Consider the following 21,874-nt stretch of genomic DNA (forward strand, 5'->3'; position numbering starts at 1 on the left):
GCAGGGAAGTGGAGCCCAAACAGAATGTAGCAGTCTCATGGAGCAAAGGGAAGAGAGATCAGAGTTATGAGTTGCTAAGTTCACTGAAATTTGTGGGACAGTTACTGGAAAAGGTGATACAGAAATCTGTGTAGGAGTACGCATTAGGTTCTCGGCCAAATCCTCAGCTCAACAGAGATTTCAGAACTCATACAGTGCTGAGAATATATTAGAGTTATGGCCCAACCAGAGTGAAGAGTCCTTGGTGAACGTATCAAGCGCTCACTTGAAACCTGAGAAAGACCACACTTTAGGAGTAGGAACCACAAACCAGGAGTAGGGGCTGCACCTTAGGACTAGAGGCAAAATAGAAATTGTCCCCCCACCCTTACCCAGCAAAACCTAAAATCAGGTCTTGATGGGATCAAGATGAGTCTCCAGTAATGTAACTGCCTTCCAGCACAAAACTTAATAATTTTTGGAAGAAGACAACATAATCCAGAGCCTCTACAACATATTCACAATGTCCAGTAGACAATAAAATAATTTAACATACATGTAAAGAAGCTAGAAAATGTGAATTATAATACTAAAACCAAAATTCATTAGAAGGAGAAGAAATTCATTAGAAGAAATCATCCAGCTGCTGGAATTAATAGGTGAAAAAAATAGTTTGAAATAGTTATTGTAAGTATGGTTTAAAAATTAGAGAAAATAGGGAAAAACTGTAAACAGATGTGAAAATTCAGCATACAAAAAGAAACTCTAAAAAGAATAAGATGGAAATTCTAGAACTAAAAAATGCAATATCTAAAATAGAGAATTCATTGGAATGAAAGAAGACTGAACATAACAAAAGGGATTGGTGGACTCAAAGACAGGTCAACAGAAATTATACAAATCAAAGTAAAGAGACAACAACAACAACAAAAAAAGAATGAAGAAATAAACCAGAACAGAACATCTGAGACTTGTAAGGCAATATCAAATGGTCTAGTACATATGTAATTGGGGTCCTGGGGGAAAGGATAGAGGGAATGAAGCATTAAAAAGTATTTGGGGCTTCCCTGGTGGCACAGTGGTTGGGAGTCCGCCTGCTGATGCAGGAGACGCGGGTTCGTGCCCCGGTCTGGGAGGGTCCCGCGTGCCGCGGAGCGGCTGGGCCCGTGAGCCATGGCCGCTGGGCCTGTGTGTCCGGAGCCTATGCTCCGCAACGGGAGATGCCACAGCAGTGAGAGGTCCGCGTGCCGCGGGAATAAAAAAAAAAAAAAAAAAGTATTTGAAGAGATAATGACCAAAATTTTTTTGAAAATTGATCAAAGATACTAGCCCATAAATCCAAGAAGCTCAGCAAACCTCAAACAAGAGAAATACACAGAGCACACTTAGGGAAATCATAGTCAAAGTCTGAAGACCAAGGTAAGTAGAGAATCTTGAAAGCAGCCAGAGAAGCAAGCAGCATTTTATACAAGAAAACAATAATAAGAATGATATCTGCTTCCTTATCAGAAATAATAAAAATCAGAATTTTAAAGTATCCTTTAAAAATGGAAGTGAAATAAAGATATTTTTGGCAGACCAAGCTGAAAGATTTCATCTCCCACAGACCTGTACTATAAGAAATACTGAAAGAAATTAAGTGGGCTGAAGGGAAATGTAATCACATAGAAACAGTTCTGCAGGAACAAATTAAAAACCAGCAGAAAGAGTACATTTGTGAATAAATATAAATGGCCTTTTAAACATTAATCTTATTATGATTATTATATTTATTCATAATTTATTTATTATTTATTTATTATCATATTAAATCTCTTTAAAGATTGTTGGCTATTTAATGTAAACCTAACAATAAAGGAATGTGCAGAATATAGCATATGTGAAAATGAAATACACGACAAGAACCCAAAGGGTAGGAGAGTAGTCATTGGAAATATACTGTTATAAAATTATTAAATAGTTCATGAAGTAATAGAGTACATTTTGAATGTTTAATAGATGTATAGATATATTATAATCTCTAGACTAATAATTAAAGATGAAATAGCATAAAATTAAAATATCATAAAAATGATAGAGGAATAACTAAAATATCAATGGGGAAATACACTAAAATACTTGACCAAATAAGTAAGTAACTAAACAAATAAAATACTAAATAATGTTTTTTGCTCTTTCAGCCATTTCTTTATTTATAGTTTGTGTTAATGCAAATCAATTCCATAACATGAGAAGTTACTATGAATCAAAACATAAATACACAAACACAATATACAATCCAAAATAAATGTATGGCATTGGGGCATTAAACAAAAGGGAATGTTCATTCATATGCACAGTAGTTTCAGATCTGTTGGATATGGTTGTTTTGGTGTAGGTTTCTAAAAATGGAAAAATGACTTTGACTATCAAGACTACTGTGGCCATATTAGATATTGGAACATCTAAGCGTCAGCATGTGATCATGTGAACAAAAGACTTTAGGGAGTGTCTATTTTTTAAAAGATTTCTGTGCATCAAGGCAGTTGTGAAAAGAATTATTTTCCGAAATGAAGCCTACTTTATGCTTAGGACCAGATTCTAACTATCTAACAATCTTGACTGATAATAGAAAGTGTTCAAAATGTTGCTATTCTGATTCACAGAGATTTTTTAAAAGTATTTACAGAAAGAGTATAAAAGTTTTTCTGCACTTAATGTAAATAAGCTTCCAGTCTTCACATTCCAGATGATTGATTTACATTTTGTCTCGTCCACGTATTTTCCTTTCTAATTTCATGATTTGTCAATTTTGCCTTCAAAACACATCATTTTTAAAATCATAAAAGTATCCAACATATGCATAGGTAAAAAGCAGTTTGAAATTAATTGAGATCAATGTACTTCTACTCTTTGTTATCAGTTTAGCTAAATGAATCTAGCGCTCTTGTTAAATAAGAATAGTTGATAAGTATATAAACAAAATTGACTCATTTTGCTTGGATTTGGGGTAGATTCCAATCCATAATTGCCCAGGTATATGTCAATTACTATATAAAAATAAAATGTGATGTCAAATTCAAAGCCTCAGAAGAAAAATTCAGTTCCCAAGAGAACAGTGATAGCTTAACAATATAAAACTTTATCTAGAATATATCAGCATTAAATTAGTACTGCTGAAGCAATGCATTGAGTATTTACAGTAACACTAGCTTAACAATATAAAACTTTCTCTAGAGTGTATCAGCATTAAATTAGTACTCCTGAAACATGCATTGAGGATTTACAGTAACACCTGGAAGTTCGGCTAATGTATACATAAGTACAATCATGGAAGCATTTTGTATTACCTGTTTTATGACCTTATAGATTTAATATACCAAATGAAAACTTAATCTCTATTCCACATCCAATCCTTTATCTCTAGATAAAATAAAATCTATTCTCACTTTCAAGGTAGAGATTTATGTGTCCATGCTACTTAAGCCACATTTAAGGAAATCATCTCAACTAATTTCAGGTGCTGTCTCTCTTCATTTCGTAGATGCAACAAGAGCAGATTTAGTATTGGAATTCATGATCTAGTCAAACCCTTCAAATCCCCTTCAAACCAATCAAATTTGAGATTCTCAACATTTTATGTATCAGTAAAATAAAGTGTAGAATTAGCAGATTCAATGAAGACCTGTCTTTCTCTTGTCACACTAGATGTCTAGATGCCATTTGATTTGGGTTTAGAAGATGAGGAAGTATAGATATTTCTTGACCTGAGTCTTTTAACAGTAGAGATGTAAAAGGAAGAACAAGATCACAAAGAGGCTGGCTGTTGACTGCAGAGCACTGCCATTTGCCTTGGTGATGGGGTTAACTGAATTTGAGGCAGCCAAGGTATTCTGGGAGGAGTTACTTGAAAGGGTTACAACAGTTGTTTGACTTGAATAAATCTGCATGGGTAGAAGTAGCACCAAAAGCAGCAGTCCCAGTCTGAGCCTGGCCACCCTCGTTCTGCCCATGTCTGCTCCATTGTCTCACTGGATGCCAGGTGTATGGAGAACCACTGGCTCTGGGCAAGTGCAGGCAAGGTCAATACTTAACAGATTTGATTAACCCCAAAAAGGTTAGGAAAGTAGGAACTGAAAAACAAAAAGCAGGTGACATAAATAAAAATCAAACACCAAGATGGTAGACTTCAATCTAAAATATCAATTTTATTTTGTAAATAGACTAAACACCCCAATTAAAATACAAGACTGTCAAATGTGATGATAAAATAAGACCCCACCATATGTTTCTTAGTTGATACATATATTAAACATGGAGACACAAGGAAGCTGAAATTGAAAGGATGGAAAAAGATATGCCATGCAAACCCTAAGAATAAAAAAGATGTTATGGCTATATTACTATCAGACAAAGTAGCTCATTATGAGGAGATATACAAGAAATAAAGTGAGACATTTCATAATGATAAAAGGTTTAATTAATCAAGAAGAGATAACAATCCTAAATGTGTTGCATCTGTTGAAAAGTCCCTAAATATATGAAGCAAAAATTATTAGAAAATAAAGGATAGACAATTCTACAAGCAAGAAGACTTTAACAACATTTTCTCAGTAATTGATAGAACATGTAGAGAAAAATCTTAAACAACATCATCAAGCATTTGACCTAATTGACATTTATGTAACATCAGACCCATTAATAGTAAAATACACATTTTGTAAACAACACTCACCAATATAGATCACATGTTGGGCCATCAAACAAGCCCCAGTACATATCTGAGGATTGACATCATTCAGAGTATATTCTCCAATTACCCAAGTATTAAAATAGAAATCAATAGCAACAACATATATACAGAGTCCCCAACTATTTTGAAACTATGTAACATACTACTAAAAAACTCATGGGTCAAAATGAAATTACAAGGGAGATTAGAAAATATTTTTAAATGAATCATAATAAAACAACATATCAAATGTTGCCTGATACAGCTGAAGCACCCCTTAGAGGAAATTTGATAACTTTGAATGCCTGTATTAGAAAAGAAGATATAGAATCAATAATTCGTGTTTCCATCTCAAGAAGTCAGATAAATAAGAGCCAATTAAACCCAAGTAAGTACAAGAAAAATAATAAAAATAAATGTGAAATCAATAAAATAGAAACAAATAGTAGAGATTATCAACAAAGCCAAAAGTTGTGTTTTTTTTGAAAAGATTAAAAGCATGAAGACACACAGAGCAAGATTTATCAAGAAAAAAAGTGAAAACATAAATTATCAATGTTAGGAATGAAAGAGGAGATATCCCTATGGATTACACAGGTTTTATAATGATAATAAAAGGATAATATAAACAACTTTACACCAATAAGTTCAACAACAGAGAAGAAATGAATAAATTTGTTGAAAGAAGCAAATTGCCAAAACCAATACAAGAAGAATTAGGTAATCTATACTTGTTAACATAGTGGAATTCATAACTAAACAGCTTTCCACAAATAGAGCTCCAGGCCCAGATGACTTCACTGATGACTTATATCAAACATTTAAAAAAGGAATAATACCAATCCTATGCAAAATCATTCAAAAACATTTCTTACTAAATTATGAAACCAGTATCACTTTGATACTAAAACATGACATACAGGAAAGAGAAATTATAGACAAATATCCCTCCTGAACATAGATACAAAAGTCCTAACAAAATATTAGAAAGTCAGATACAGCAATATATGAAAAGGGTAATATACCCTGATCAGTGGGCTTTACACAGACATGCAAGGTTGGTCTCACATATAAAAATTGATTAATTTTTATTAGATTAAAGAAGAACATCCTATAATCATTTCAGTAGATGCAGAAAAAGCATGTGACAAAATACAAAAATCTTAGGGATAAATTTGGTAAAAAGTGTGTAAGATAAACATACTAAAGACTCTAATAAAACATTGTTGAGAGAAATTAAAAGATACTTAAATAAATGCAGAATAAGATGGTTTTTGATAGGAAGAGTAAATATTAAGATGTCAATTGTCCACAAGCTGATCTAGAGCTGCACTGTCCAATATGGTAGCCATTAGCCACATGTGGTTGTTTATTTTTTTATTTTTTTGTTTTTATTGAGGTGTAGTTGATTTACAATATTATATTAGTTTTAGGTGTACAGCATAGTGATTCAAAATTTTTATAGATTATACTCCATTTATAGTTATTATAAAATATTGGCTACATTGCCTGTGCTGTACAATATATCCTTGTACCTTATTTATTTTATACATAGTAGTTTGTAACTCTTAACACCCTACCCCTATCTTGCCCCTACCCCCTTCTCTCTCCCCATTGGTAACCACCAGTTTGTTCTCTATATCTGTGAATCTGTTTCTTTTTTGTTATATTCACTAGTTTGTTTTATTTTGTAGATTTGTGGTTGTTTATTTTAAAATTAATTATATTTAAATAAAAATTTAAAATCCTTTTTCCATTTATACTATCCACATTTTAATTGCTCAACAACAACATGTATGTGGCTACCATATTAGATAGCACAGATAAAAAACATTGTCATCATTACAGAAAATTCTATTGGACAGTATTGATTCAATGCAATCCTGAAAAATCTCTTTTTTTAAAGAAATTTGCATGTTGATTTAAAAATTTATTTGGAAGGCAAAGTACCTAGAATAGCCAAAACAATCTTGAAAAAGAACAAAGTTGAAGGACTTATGCCACCTGACTTCAATGTTTTGTATAAAGGAACAGTAATCAAGACAATGTGGTACTGGGGACAGGAGTTAAAAAAGGATAAGTGGAAAATCAGAGTACAGAAATAGACCTGCACATACGATTTTCAAAAAGGGTGCAAAGCAATTCACTAGGATAAAGGAAAACCTCAACAAATGATGCTTTAATAATTGGGTATCCTTATGGAAGAAAATCCTAGATGACTATCTCACACCACACCCAAAAAAGTATTCAAGATGGATCATAGACCTAACTACAATGATTAAAGCTATAAGCCTACTAAAAGGATACATAGGATAATATCTTTTCAAACTTGTGGTAGGCAGAGGTTTCTTAGAACATAGAAATCATGAACCATGAAAGAAAAAATTAATATACTTTACTTCATCAAAACTAAAAATTTCTGCTCATCAAAAGACAACATTAAGGAAAGGAAAAAGCAAGCTACAGATTGGGTGAAAATACTTGCAGCATAGAACAGACAAATAACTTGTATCCAGAATAGAAGGAAAGAATTCCTACAACTCAATTGTGAATGAAAACCTACCAAGTAAGACTGGGCAAAACACTTGAAAAGACACTTCACAAAACAAGATATACATGAATAGACAATAAGAACATGAAAGGATGCTCAGTATCAATGGTCATCAAGAAAATGAAAATTAAAATCATATGAGATATAGCAATACCCACTAAAACTGCTAAAAACAAAACAAGACAAAAAATGACAACATCAAATGCTGGAGAGGATATGGAATAACAAAAACTCTTGTACATTGCTAGTGGGAGAGCAAAATGGTACATCTTTGGAAAACTATTCAGCAGTTTCTTATAAAGTTAAATGTAAATCTGCTGTATAACAAAGCAATTTCACCCCTAGGCAGTAATCCAAGAGAAATGAAAATATATGTTCACAGAAAGCACATACTGAATGATTCCATTAATATGATATTCTGCAACAGAAAAAACTACCCTATAGATGATAGAAATCAGATCAGTGTTTACCTGGTGGTGGTAGGGCTGACTAGGAGGGCTTGATGGAATTTTCCAGGGTAATGGAAATACTCTGTATCTTGATAGGGATGTGGGTAACATGAGCATATGCATTTTACCAAACCAATATGGCACACTTAAGATCTCAGCATTTTACTGAATGCAAATTATAACTTGTATTAATTTTCTATCATTGTAGCACAAATTATCACAAACTTACTGACTTTAAACAATACCCATTTATTTCTTCACAGTTTCTGTAGGTTAGAAGTCCAGTATAGCATGAATGGGTTCTCAACTAAAGATATCACAAGGCTGAAATCAAGGTGTCAGCCAGGTTGAGTCCTCAGCTCAAGGTTCTGGGGGAAAATATGCTTCCAAACTTATTGTTAGCTGAATTCAGTTCATTGATGTTGTAGAGTTGAAACACCCCCCCCGCCTTTTTTTTCTGATTATCTGCCAGAGACTGTTCTTAGCATCTAGAGGCCACTTTCAGTTCCTTACCCCATGGCCCTTTACATCTCAACAACAGAGAATCTCCCTCACATTGAACTCCTCTCACAGTTCAAATATCTCTGATTTCCTCTTCTGCTACCAGCCAGAGAAAAATCTGCTTTTAAAAAGCTGATGTTATTAGGTCAGACCCTCCCAGATATATTAAAACCAACCGATTTGAGACTTTAATTACATTTGCAAAATCCTTTCATAGCAGCACTTAAATTAGTGTTTGATTGAATAACCAGGGGCCAGGAATCGTGGGAGAGGGGCATTTAAAAATGCTGCAGACCACATAACCAAATAAAAAATGAAGGAGGAATAAAAACACTTTCAGACAAACAACAGCTGAGAGATTTTTTACCAACAAATTTTACTACAAGAAATACAAAAGGAAATTTTTCAGGGTGAAAGGAAAAGGAAAAAGGTGGAAGCCTAAATCTACAGGAAGGAATGAATAGTGCCAGAAATGGTTAATATATCAGTTAATATAAAATATTATTTTTAATGCTTCTAGAAGATTATTTTTAAAGCAAAAATAATATGTGGTGGGTTTTATAATATATGTAGAAGAAACATATGTGAGAATAATAGCACCAAGGGCTAGATGGGTTAAAAATGGAATTATAGTGTTAAAAGTTTTTTTTTACATTGTTTGTTAAGTGATAGAATAGAAATTCAAAATGGACTGTGGTAAATTAGGGTTTTATATTGCAATCTCTAGGGCAACCTAGAAAAAAATGGTTCAAATGTGTATAACTAAAAAGCCAACAGAGGACATAAATCAAATTACTAACATCCACGATTAATTAAAAAGAAGACTGGAAAGAAGGGATAAAGTAATAAGTACAAATGGTTCAATTATAAAGCAAATAGCAATATGATAAAGCCAACCATATCAGTAACTATATTTAATATAAATAACTTAAAATGTTCAATTAAAAGACAGAATTTGTCAGATTGGTTTTTTAAAGACCCAGATATATGCTATTTAAAAGAGACACACTTTAAATATAAGGACATTAACGTATTGAAAATATAAAGATAAAAAAAGATATACAATGCAAACACTAGTTGTAAGAAAACTGTGTGGCTATATTAATGTCAGATAAAGTAGTCTTCAAGGAAAGGAGTATTACTAGAAATACAGTTGTGTCATAATGACAAAAGGTTTAATTCATCAGAAAGATGTGAAAATACTAAACGTTTTTGCACCCAATAACATAGGTTCAAAATGAACCAACAACAATTTACATAGCTGAAAGAAAAATTCAACAAATCCACAATCATAGATGAAGATTTTAAAAACTCTTCTCACAGTAATTGACAGAACAAGAAGAAACAATATTATCAAGATTATGGAAGATTTGGATAACTTGATCAAATTGACATTGAGAGAATATTATACTCAGTGACTGTAAAATACACACTTTTACAAGTGAAATGGAACTGACTAAAATAGATCATATGCTAGGTCTTAAAACAATTATCAATAGATTTCAAAAGATTGAAACACTAAAATAAATCAGAAAAAAGTCAATTTTAATGAATATTATTTTTTTTAAAAAATAAATAAATCAGAGGATAAATCCAGATAATCTGACAATAGATAACAGGAGTTCCAGAAAGAACAGAGAAATGGAGGAGAGAAAATTATTTAAGAAACCTTGCAAGAAAACTTCCTAGAACTGCAAGACACTAATCACCAAATTGAAAGGGCCAATCAAGTTCCCAGTGTAGCAAATGAAAGAGAAACACACACACACACACACACACACACACACACACACTAAGTCTTGTAATTGCAAAATTTCTGAATCCCAGAAATAGAAAATGGGTTGGCATGTATGTGGTCCTGTCCCAGATGTCTATAAGACATTTGGTTCGTGTTTAAAGGTCCTATACAAAACATCCATGAGCATATTTCATCCATGCCAAATGGTTTTGCAAAAGACCTAACTAATATCAAGGACCTTTTGGCATGGACCAATGTCTTATGGATGTTTTGGACAGTACCAATTGTCCTGCAAGGCCCACCCCACTGCCTAACTTGACTCTGAAGTGAAAAACATTTGAGTATCAAAAATAATGCAAGCACTGTTTATCAATTTAACTAAAAAGAATACTATAGCTATATTAGGAGGATTGCAGACCTGAAGTAGCAGTAGAGATTGATAATTAAATCCTCATGTGCCATATCTGGAAATAAATAGGTACTATCTAAAAACAAAATATTAAAAATAATAGTCTATTATTTAAAGCTATGTGGTAAACAACTAAAAAGTCAAAAGCCATTGGACCTGAGGAAGGGGTAATAGAGATAAATTGGGCAGAGAATGGTTGTTTTTCATTGTAAGACTATAGTATTTTATTTTTAAAAAGCATATGTATTATTTTGAAAAACAGTGCATATTATACATTGCTAAACAAACATTATACCTTTCTTTAACTACAGAAAAGGAAGATTTCCAACAAATAAAGAAAATAATCTCCATTTATACTTTGAAGAATATATGAAATAATGATATAGAAAAAAAGAAAATGATTTAAAAAATCTTTTTATTTAATTTCTGTGACACGTAATGGCATCTAATAGACAATTGGAGTCTTTCTTTAGCTCTTTGTAAAACTCTATTCCATTTAAGCAAATCAACACCTTTTGGCTTCTTGTTCAAGAAAGTAGATTGACTACACATATTTATATTCTCCTCATACAATAATAATAACAATAATATTAGTAATAGCTAACACTTATACAGTGCTTACTATGTATCAGGCACTGTTCTAAGTACTTTACATCCCTTAATTATAGTAATTCTGCATCAGGTAGGTGTCATTATTATTTCCATTTTACAGATGAGAAAATTGAGACATAGAGAGACAAACTATGTTGCCAGTGGCAGAGCCAGTAATCTGGATCCAAATTCCACATTCTTGACAACTACACTCCCCTACCTCTCACATTAAAATTCCACTAAAATAATCATGAAGGACAAAAAGAAAATATAAAACAAAAAGCCAATTGTGTCCTTTCCTGGGAAAAATCCCCCAGTGGTCTTCCTTTACATTTACAATAAAATCCACACTTCTTACCACGGTTTCAAGACCCTCTGCTTCCCTCTCCAATCTCATCTCCTACTGTCCTCCTATTTCTTCATTGATCTGCCCCTGTTTGGTCCCTTTATTTGGTCATTTGTTTTGGTCCCTTGGATTTGCTAGTTGCTTTCCTGCCTTAAGGCTGTTTCATTTTTCTGCAGTGGCCTTTCCCAGACCTAATTCTTCTCATCATTCTATGTGCTCAAATTAGAACTATCTTCCCCAATTTAGGATTCCATGATTTTAGGGTCAAATGAGATACCTTCTCTGAGCAGCTTCTCTGCCTCTCACCAGATCTCTATATAATATTACTCTGTTTATTTGCTTCATAGAACTTAATATTCTCTGAGATTACCTTGTTTATTTGTTGCCTTGTTTATTCTTACTAGACTGCTTGTCTTTTCTCTATTGTGTCCTCAATACCTGTATCTTTCACTTTTTCTTTTCATTTTGTCTTTAGTGCATAGAATAGTACCTGGTGTGGAGTCCTCTAAGTGCTCAAAAACTACTTGTTGGGGGAGGAGAGAATGCAAAGAGAATTGGAATGGGTTGCAGTAGATAAAAGACTTCAAACAAATTTCTGGAAGCTGAAAAAGCAGATGAAAGGATGGTAACTGGTAAAGTAGAAAAAAGAAAGCCACAGCCTAGAAAACATTAGGAAGGGAGCTAGAGTAGATGGAGTTGGGCAATCTTTTCATGAAAAATTTAGGGTAGGAGTGAGAAGTGAGCTGAAAATGGGGGAATGAAGCAGGTCTGTATAGGGAAATGTCGACCTCCTACCCACACATTTCCATTCCCTCACATAGAATGCCATGAAACAAAGCATTTTCCCCTAGGCTAAGACTGCCTGGAAATAACCTAATGAGCTAGTGTGGGAGTTGGTGTCTCAGAATAAAAACCTTCCTCATCCTGACATTTAGAGTTCCCTGGCATACCAGCTAATTCACTGCCTGCTCACCCAAAGCAAATCCTGCCAGACCATAAGCCGTGCTCTCGTATACTGAGCTCCTAGTCAGCTTTCCTATTTTCCTACTCATAACTATGATGGATAATCAATCACCAGCCACAGGACAACTGAGGAAAATCTCTAACCTGAAAGAAAAAAAAACAAATTAATAAAAAATATTCTTTGAGGAAATAGAATATATGGAACTGAAGGTAACTCCAAAACGACAATCAGCATCATGAAATTCCAAAACACTAAGGATAAGAAGAAGATCCTGAAAATTTCTAGTGGAAAAAAAAAGTTTATCCTCAAATTAACAAGAATCAGCTTGACATAGAGTTTATCAATACTAAATGCTAGATGATGATAGAACAATACCTACAAAGTTCTGAGGGATAATTATTTTGAGCCTAGACTTTTAAAGCAAACAAATATAACAACTAAGTAAGATGATAGAATAAAGACATTTTCAGATATGGAAAGACTGAGAAAGTTGACCTCCTAGGCATCCTCTCTTAGACATTACTTAAAGATTGTTGCAGAAAAATGAAAGAGCAAAGAAAAAGGAAGTCATGGGATTTAAGAAAAAGTAGATCTAAATCAGAATAGTAAGAAAGAGAAGTCCTAGGACAGTCACTGTGCATCTGCTCATATTTGAAGAAAAGATAGAAAAGAATTCTGGGAGAGCTGTCACTAGCATTGGTGTACCAAGGGCCAGGGCAGTAAGAGTCATTTTCTCTGGGTGTAGGCAATAAGAAAATGCATTTTAATAGAGAATTAAAAGCTATAATGAAACTGAATAAAGTTGGTCAGCTTTCTGTTACCACCATGTACCAGAAATTGTAAAAAATATCAGTGATAAATACTCCTCCCTAAAAATATCTTTTGTTAGTCTAAGTTCTAAACAATTGTTGCAGTGATTGTTGAGTCATAGTGACTGCTCCCACTGCCCTGCCATTGGTATACCAATAGTACCCAGCAAAAAAAAGTGAGGGGCACTGATAGCATGACTGAATGTTTAAAACAACTTGAGGATATGATCAAGGCAATTGGTAGAGTATAAAAATAGGAGAATCTACTTGAACTTGATCATCAAAATATTCTCCACTGAATGGTACAGGAACATAACATCATTCCTGTAGAGAAGCAATTACTATTCCAGCGCACAATTTGGCTATACAGTGAGAACTATAGTTATAATCATATAAAGACTGCCTGCTGGTATTCAACTTTTAGTATCAATAAATCAATCTGACTAATTACAGTACACTTAAATATGGTTACATAACAGAATGTAAATGTCATCAATCTTAACAATGTAAAAATAAAGGTATAAATGAAAATGGTTAAAAGGTAAGGGATGATGAGGAACAGTGAGAAAAGAGTGGGAGTGTTAATGTCTTCATCTTACAAAGTGGGGAATCAAGAAACATGGAACCAGAGATGGAACATTAGTCCATTTAAATGTTAAATATAGTTAACATTTCAGAGGTAACTAGCGGTAGAAATGAGAATGGGGCTCTAAATTATATAGCAAGAAAGACAGTTGGGCGGGGACTTACATAAACTCACCACATGCTTATCTAGCAGACCAGGATGTCAATAGACAATGCCTAAAATCGATTAAGAAATAATAAACATATTACTTAAGAGATATGGAGATAATACCAGAAAAAATTTAACTGTTTGAAAGAATTAAAAGTGATTCTCACTGGGGAGCCACATTGAAGGTGGGAAGGAGAGAATTGCCTTTTTTTCCATATAAGTCCTTCTGTGCTGTTTGATTTTTTAGCCAAGCATTTAACCATATTACTTTGCTAAAATTTTCTAAAGTTTTAGAAAGGAGTAACTTTGAAGGATTTGACAATAAACTCTATACATAGAGAGAGCATACTCTATATACTCTATGATACATTATCTAAGAGTTCTTCAAAACTGTCTTAAGGGAGATAGCACAGCTCTGCAACTAATGTAACAATGCCCTCACTAGACTATTCATTCCATTTGTTTCATTCACTCAACAATGCATGATGCTGAAGAGCAGTGAGCTCTCCAAAACTCCACAAATTCAAGCCATGGCTTCATTCCATGTCACAGATACAAGGATCTTTGATAAGCAGGGGTAGCAATGATAGTGGCATATGCTGTGCCAACATCAGTGTTTAGAAGGATACCATTGCTTTTCTCAGGCCTTGGGAAAATGAATGTATCTTAGCATATGAATCTTAGGGAGCAGGCTAATTAACTTTGGACTCTTTAAGATAACTCCTATGACTTATTTTATGTAAAGGATTTGGTTTTTTTCCTTGTAATATAGGCAATCTGTTAAAGTATTTAATAGTCTTATTAAAGCATGGGCTTATACAATGTACCAACACCCAGATTTTTTAAAACAGAAAAACAGAATGCCCTCCTGATAACCATAAAAATGTTAGTATTGAGTACCACTGAGCTAGAGAATGGACAAACTGTTAAAAAATGTTTATAGCTACCAAACTATTCTGAAACTAATTTTAGTATACAACCACAGTTACTTAAAGGAATGAAAGCAATGACAAAGCATATAAGCATTTCATTGGTAAGGGTTTTACTTCCAGAATATATGAAGTCTTAAGTTTTTTTTTAATAAACAATAGCTTTATCAACAATGTTTTTACTTTACTGCCTATATTTAAATATTTAACTCATAATATATGGTCCTGCTACTATAAGATTATATCAGAAGAATTGTTGCTGGCTATTCCCTCCTTATGTATTTCTCTTTCTTTCTTTTTCATCTTCCTTTATTTTCAACTGTCTTACTAGTTTTCTTTTTCTTTCTTTGTTTTGTTTCTATTTCTCCTTTTCTCCTACCCAAGCCTTAGGCCTAGCACTGGCACCCAGTGGCACCCCAAGGCATTGCTGATTGCACTCAACTATTTTAAGTGATCGCTGACAACTATCGTCATTTCTTTGCTAAGAAAAGATGTTTTGCTATTTTAGTTGAATCATCAAAATACCTCCTTAATTTTAAGGTTTAATTATTCCTCTTCTGTAACACATGACTTTGTTTTTAGATGTCGCTGCTCTGTTGTCTCTTTTATTACCACGTTTTCCAGTACATCATTACCACCTGCCTTCATTCAAAATTTCTTTAACGTGGTTAAAAAACTTCAGTTCGCTTAACCTTTCCCTTTGAGTCGGAGTCACAACTGTCTTTGGCTGTCCTTCGAAATACTTATCTTCTTACGAACTTAGGTTTTAGGCATGAGAAGTGAGAAATAATGCAGTGGCTTAAGAAAATAAACTTGAAAGTCTAGCCATGCCTTGGCAAACAAACTCCAAATGAGATGTTTATTAAAAACGCCCAGTCCTTCAAAAGGGAGTTGCCATTGAGGTGAGGAAATGCGTTTGCGACCTGAAGGAGTCTGCTAATGGAAATCAACACTAGTTTCTAGTTTCTGTTTGTAGAGGCAGGTCAGAGGGATATCTTGAGAACTCCCATTCTGGTATCTACTTAGTACACTTCTGAAAGGATCCTGGACATTTTTCAGCCACTTCTCCAAAAAGATAACTTGTAGACAGCCCAAATAAACCAGTTTTCTGTATGTAAAATTCCCCAAGCCTACTTTCATTTTATATCTGGCAGAAAAATTGCCCATATGGATGTCATTCTAAGTAAATACTGCCATTTATTTTATTTTCCAAAACTCAGTCACTGGAGATAATTTAAAATTAAGATCGGTCCTCCTACTGCTGTATTAGTACTTATCTTCTATTATACTGAACGTTTTCCTAAAGAAATATTTTCTCGGCTGACAAATATAGAGGTAACATAATACCTTCTCATGACAGACACCTCTGTCAGAAAAGAACATTATGCAGTGCAGTCAATTCTTAATTAACTGGGGTTATGGGGAGCAGGCAAAGTATGGATTAAGTGTAATTCCACAGGTAAGTCCTACAGTTCATTTTTATCCATTAATTTCAACCTCTTTCCTAATCACAAGTTTTATCAGAGCTCTTGACAATTAAGTAAATGTAGAGATTTGTTTCACTTCCTTTATTATCCCTGTCTAATGAGCAGGAAAATGGAGAGTGGGAAACAAGGGGAAGAAGTATTATCTACCAATATAATAATCAGTCACTGGATCTAAAAGAGTAGTCTGTGTTGGCTCATTAGATAGCCTTAGTTTCTTCCTGATGTTTCCGGAGTTCCATCACTAAGATTGGACCACAAATCAGGAATCAAAAGAGCAAAGGAAAGGTCAAAATTTTTAAAAATCCAGAATCATATCAGATGTGTGAAATATAGCCTCTAGATATATAGTTCTGGAATCCAAAACTACCTATGTAGGCAGTTTCAGTGCTAGGACTGCTTTTGTCTTCCAGAGCAATTTTTTGCTCCAGGCTCTAATTTCCAATCTGTGAAACAGGGATACCTCTAGACTACTCTAGGGTTAGTTTGAAGAAAAACTGCTAATGACTGAAGAGCATATTTGATTAAAAAAAGAAATGCATCATCAATGTGGGCACAGGTCACTCTGCTGTCTTCTGTGGGGATTGTGAGTGATGCCAGGACTACACGTTGGTCTCTCCTTCCTGGCACAAATAGTCAAAGCAATTGTATATATGAATTGTGTGCTTATAAATAAGATAGCTCCAAATGGTAGTATTTTTCCCAGTTCTGCCGAAGAATCCTCACTTAGACTGGAATTTCGCTTTCTCTTGGCCTTATTCACTTCCTATCTGTAAAGCGAGGAGGTTGGACTAGATTATCTCTGAGGTACCATCCAGCTCTATGAGTTTGTGATGCTGCTTGTAAAAAGCTGCAACTTGACCCTTTTTCTTCTTTACTTCAAGCCTTGCCCTCAGCAGAAAATCAAAAAGTCAAAAGTCAGTTCAAGCCATACTGCTGCATAAGAAAAAAGCAACATTGCTTTTTATCCTTTGGGTATTTTTATTATACTTTGAAAACAAAAAGAAGTATTGGAATTAATGTGGGTGCCAACTATAATTTCTGTTGTCCTGTCCAACTTCTATGCTTAGTAGTCTAACAAATTTTACCAAGGTAAGTCCATATGTTATATGAAACTAGAAAGAGTAAAATACTACTTTACAGTGATGATTCGTTGTTGTCTTGATAACAAAAAAACAGCATCCTTTTCAGCAAAAAAAAAAATTGATGTTACTCTTGTTTAAGATGACCTTACATATTTGGAAAAAAATGGCTCACTATCACCTAGTATTCCAGAATGACATAGGCATATAGACAATGGACAACAGTCAGCAATGCATTTCTTAAACCAGGTTAGTATGGATAAAAAGACATGTAAATAGGTACGTGCAAAAAAATATGTCTCTATATGGCATAGAGGGGATTATAAAGGAGTAAGTGATCAGTTTGAACTACAGGCAGGAGAGGGTGGCCAGAACAGAGAGTGTGAGTGGGGACCCATGGAGAAGATGAGAAAGTAAGGCTCAAGAGCCAGATCATAAAAGACCTTATAAATTTCAATAAAAACTTTTTGCTTGATCCTATAGGCCAGTGTGTCCTAAAGTATGATTATACATATGAGGGATGTTTAAGGTGGTATATGGGCTATGTTGTTATTTTTAAGATTATTTATTTTAATGTGTATTAGAAAAATATTAGACCTTCAAACTCTTGATTTCACAGATGTAATTGCTCAGGGCAAAGCTAAAATTTTTTTAAATGAATAAATTTAAAGAAAAATATTACCTAAATAATAGTACAGATGGTACACAGATATGGCAAAAAATTATGAGGATAATGTACAAAAGACTGATATTTGGGAAAGAGTTCTACAAGGGAGATATTGGAGGGTTTTAGATGAGGGGTAAAATTATAAGATTTATTGTTTAGAAAGATCAATCTGCCTATAACATGGAGGATAAATAAAAAGGGGGGCTAGTTAAGAGTATTGCAGTAAAATCTGAACTAAAGCAGTAGCAGTGAGACTGGGGAGAACAGATAGATATGAAGGCTATTAAGTAGACAGCATTTATAATGCTTGGTGAATGGGTGCATTAATCCATGGTTCAAACAAGAAAATAAAAACCACTCTAAGCATTTAACACAAAGGAAATTAAATACAACTGGTAACACTGATGATGGAAAAACTGAGATGACACACAGGGGATGTTGAAGCTACACAGAGATTAGCAACAGCAGGAATCCCCTGACACTCCCAAGGCTGAAAGGACAACAAGAAGAGATGTTGTTACCAGAGACCAAGAGCAGAGGTCACACCATGGAAGCTGGAATCATTGCAAGCTTGTCTAGTGTTAGCTGAAGACATGGAGGAGACACATCTGCTGCCAAAAACCACTGGATTCTCCTTTTATCCCATCCTCCAATTTCCTATTGGTGTTTCCTATTGGTTGACTCCAATCAGAGCCTCCTAACATGGAAACATGGGAAACACAGCTTGCAGTGATCAACCCCTCTGCAAAAAAGAGCAGAGCAAAGAAAGGTAAGGAATGGATCCAAGGGCAAACAAGCCTATGACTGGCACACTGTGGGTAGAAAGTAGGGAAGAAAGAAACATATAAGAGAAAATCTAGTTTTATGACTTGAATAACTGGTTGGTTAGTGTTGTCATTCTCTAAGAAATATTAGAGTAGAATAGGTTTAAGATGAGTTCATTTCTTAACCTTTGAATTACATTTGAGGTATATGTAGAACATTCAGCTGGATGGAGAAGACCAATAGGGAGTTGAAACACAGTAGAGAGAGCTGAATGGTGATAGAGATTTAATAATTCTATGGGTGGTAGTCAAAAGCATGAAAATAAATTGCTCAGGTATATGGTATAGATTAAGAAGATAAAAGGCCATGGATGATTCTTTAGAGAAAACTACCATTAAAAGAACAGACAGAGGAAGAGAAGTCAGCAAAGGAGCCTGAGGGAGAACACTCAAAGAGGTGGGATTAAACGCAGTGCCTAAGGAGTCAAAGTAGGACAGAGTTTCAAGATGGGAATCTTAAACAGTGCCACATTCACCCAGAGTGATTAAGTAATATGAGAATCAAAAGAGTCCATTGGCTCTGACTGTTAGATTATCATTAGTGTCCTTTGCAAGAGCAGTCTCAATGGAGATTTAGGGGTAGATAGCAGTTTATAATGGTCTGGTGAAAGGATGGGAAATTAGGAAGGAACTAGAGACAGTGGAGCGGATCACTTTTCAAGAAGCTTGTGAAAGAAGAAAAGAGAAGAGAGAGGGTAGTAGCTTGAGAGGAATGCAGAGTCCAGAGAGGGTTACTGAATTTTCAGCATCAGAGCAACTTGGACTTGTTTATATGTCAATGGAAAGGGGGAAGATGTATTAAAGATACAAAGGAGACAGAGAGAATAGCTAATGAAGTTCTTTTTTTTTTTGCAATAGGGGGGCCTCTCACTGTTGCGGCCTCTCCCGTTGCGGAGCACAGGCTCTGGACGCGTGGGCTCAGCGGCCATGGCTCACGGACCCAGCCGCTCCGTGGCATGTGGGATCCTCCCAGACCAGGGCATGAACCCGTGTCCCCTGTATCGGCAGGCGGACTCTCAACCACTGCGTCACCAGGGAAGCCCTTTTTTTTTTTTTTTTGACTTCTTTCCTTTTATTATTTATTTATTTATTTAATTTATTTATTATTATTATTTTTGTGTGGTACGCGGGCCTCTCGCTGTTGTGGCCTCTCCCGTTGTGGAGCACAGGCTCCGGGCGCGCAAGCTCAGTGGCCATGGCTCACGGGTCCAGCCGCTCCGCGGCATGTGGGATCTATCTCAGACTGGGGCATGAACCCATGTCCCCTGCATCGGCAGGTGGACTCTCAACCACTGCGCCACCAGGGAAGCCCGCTAATGAAGTTCTTGAAGAAATATTAAGAGATAGGCACCAGAGCCAGATGGAGATATTAAACTTGGACAGGAGAAGGAAAAGCTCTGACACCAGAGGGAGGAAAATGAGAGTGGATACAGATAAAGATAAACTTAAGTGTGGGAAATAGAAAGAGTCCATCTGTAATAGTCTCAATTTTCTCTAAGAAATAAGAGTTAAAATAAGCTTCTAAAGAGAGTGGAAAGATGGCAGGGTAGGAAGTTTTGTAATTTTCACTCTGGGGCTTGGACTAAGGCAGTGATCAGGGCCATAAAGCTGAGATTGGAGAACACAGATTTGCTGCAACACCAATGAGCACAACTGTGTGGTATCCTCAGCAGATGGTATTATTGGTTGTAGAAGTTGAGAAGCAGGCAGTTAGAATGATCCAAGGCTGGAGTTTTTAGCCAAGTAGTTAGGTCAGAAAAACAAGAAGTGGAGGACATGGAAATTGTTCATCAAGAGAGAGGATTCAGTGAAGCACTATGTGGTCCAGGCTCAAGATGGAAGGGATTGATGAGATAAAAGAGCCTGGAGATCCCTGTGTTGGACAAATTCTTCCTCTAAAATTTATAAACGTGATACTGGTAAAGTATTGGCTTCTTCTTGGTTTATTTTACTTTAGTTTTGTGGCCTAGGAAGAGGAAGGAAAGAAATGATTTAGAGGGCCATGAATATGTTATGGCCTAGCTACATAAAGTACATTATTTTAGTTAGCCTTCACCGCTATCTTATGGAATAAATATATCCATTATACAGAGGACACAACGGAAGCTCAGAGAGGTTGAGAGAAATTGCTGAAGCTAATGACAAGTAATGAACACAGAAAGAGTTCAAATTCAGTTCTGTCTGATTGAAAATTCAGTGTTCTTTCCACTATTCCCTGCTGTCTCTCTACCAAAAAAGAAGAAAAGAAAATTTATGGAAAGAAAATTTATAAGTGAATTTACTAAATGATCACATGAGCATGCAGTACTCTTGGAAAGCAATACTTCCCAAAACGGAGACTCTGAATGAGACTATTGCTGTCTCCAAAGTTTATCCTAATCAGGTCCATAGACTGATGTGTTAACATCAGTTAACATCAGTATGTGTTAACATGTGCAGTATGGCAAGGCATATACTTTGGTTTCTGGCATGAGTAAATAATTTGCTTATGACATTTAAACCAGACATCATCTCATTGGTGTCTCATTTAAAGTAGTGCCAGCCTTCCCATTAGTTTTAAGTTTGCGTTTTGTTTTTGTGCCTGTGGCAAGGGAGAGTTGGAGGTGCAGGTGGTCCACAGAGCTTTTACCACTGGAAGAAGTCCACAGACTGAAAAAGATGGAGAGCCACTATATCAATGTCCTGGGAGCTGTGGCCTGCCCTTGGGGCTGGGTTAAAGAAGTGACTGTGTATTTGAGTGAGGTAATGCTTGACACTCATAATCTTGACCAGTAAAGGCATAGAATCAGGAGCAGATTGGATCAACATAATAATCAAAGCTGGAGAACCAGAATCCAACATCCTTTCCCCGGAAATCTTCTTGGTCCCTAACTTTGAGTTGAGATGAACACAGGACAGCTGATGCCTCTAGACTTCAGTGATTGGTATTGAAAGCAGGAAAGAATATAATTTTCTCTTCAGAATTAGAGACACTCCCACCACAGAGAAAAACCCCTAATAATTATATGATGAATTTAGGCAGTAGATAACCAGGAGTGGGTCAGTGATTCTCCTCTTTTATTGAGTACTGAAACAGAAGGAATCAAATATTTATTGAGCACCTAATG

The sequence above is a fragment of the Mesoplodon bidens genome (assembly GCF_964165515.1).
Source record: "Mesoplodon bidens genome assembly, chromosome: X".
NCBI lineage: Eukaryota > Metazoa > Chordata > Mammalia > Artiodactyla > Ziphiidae > Mesoplodon > Mesoplodon bidens.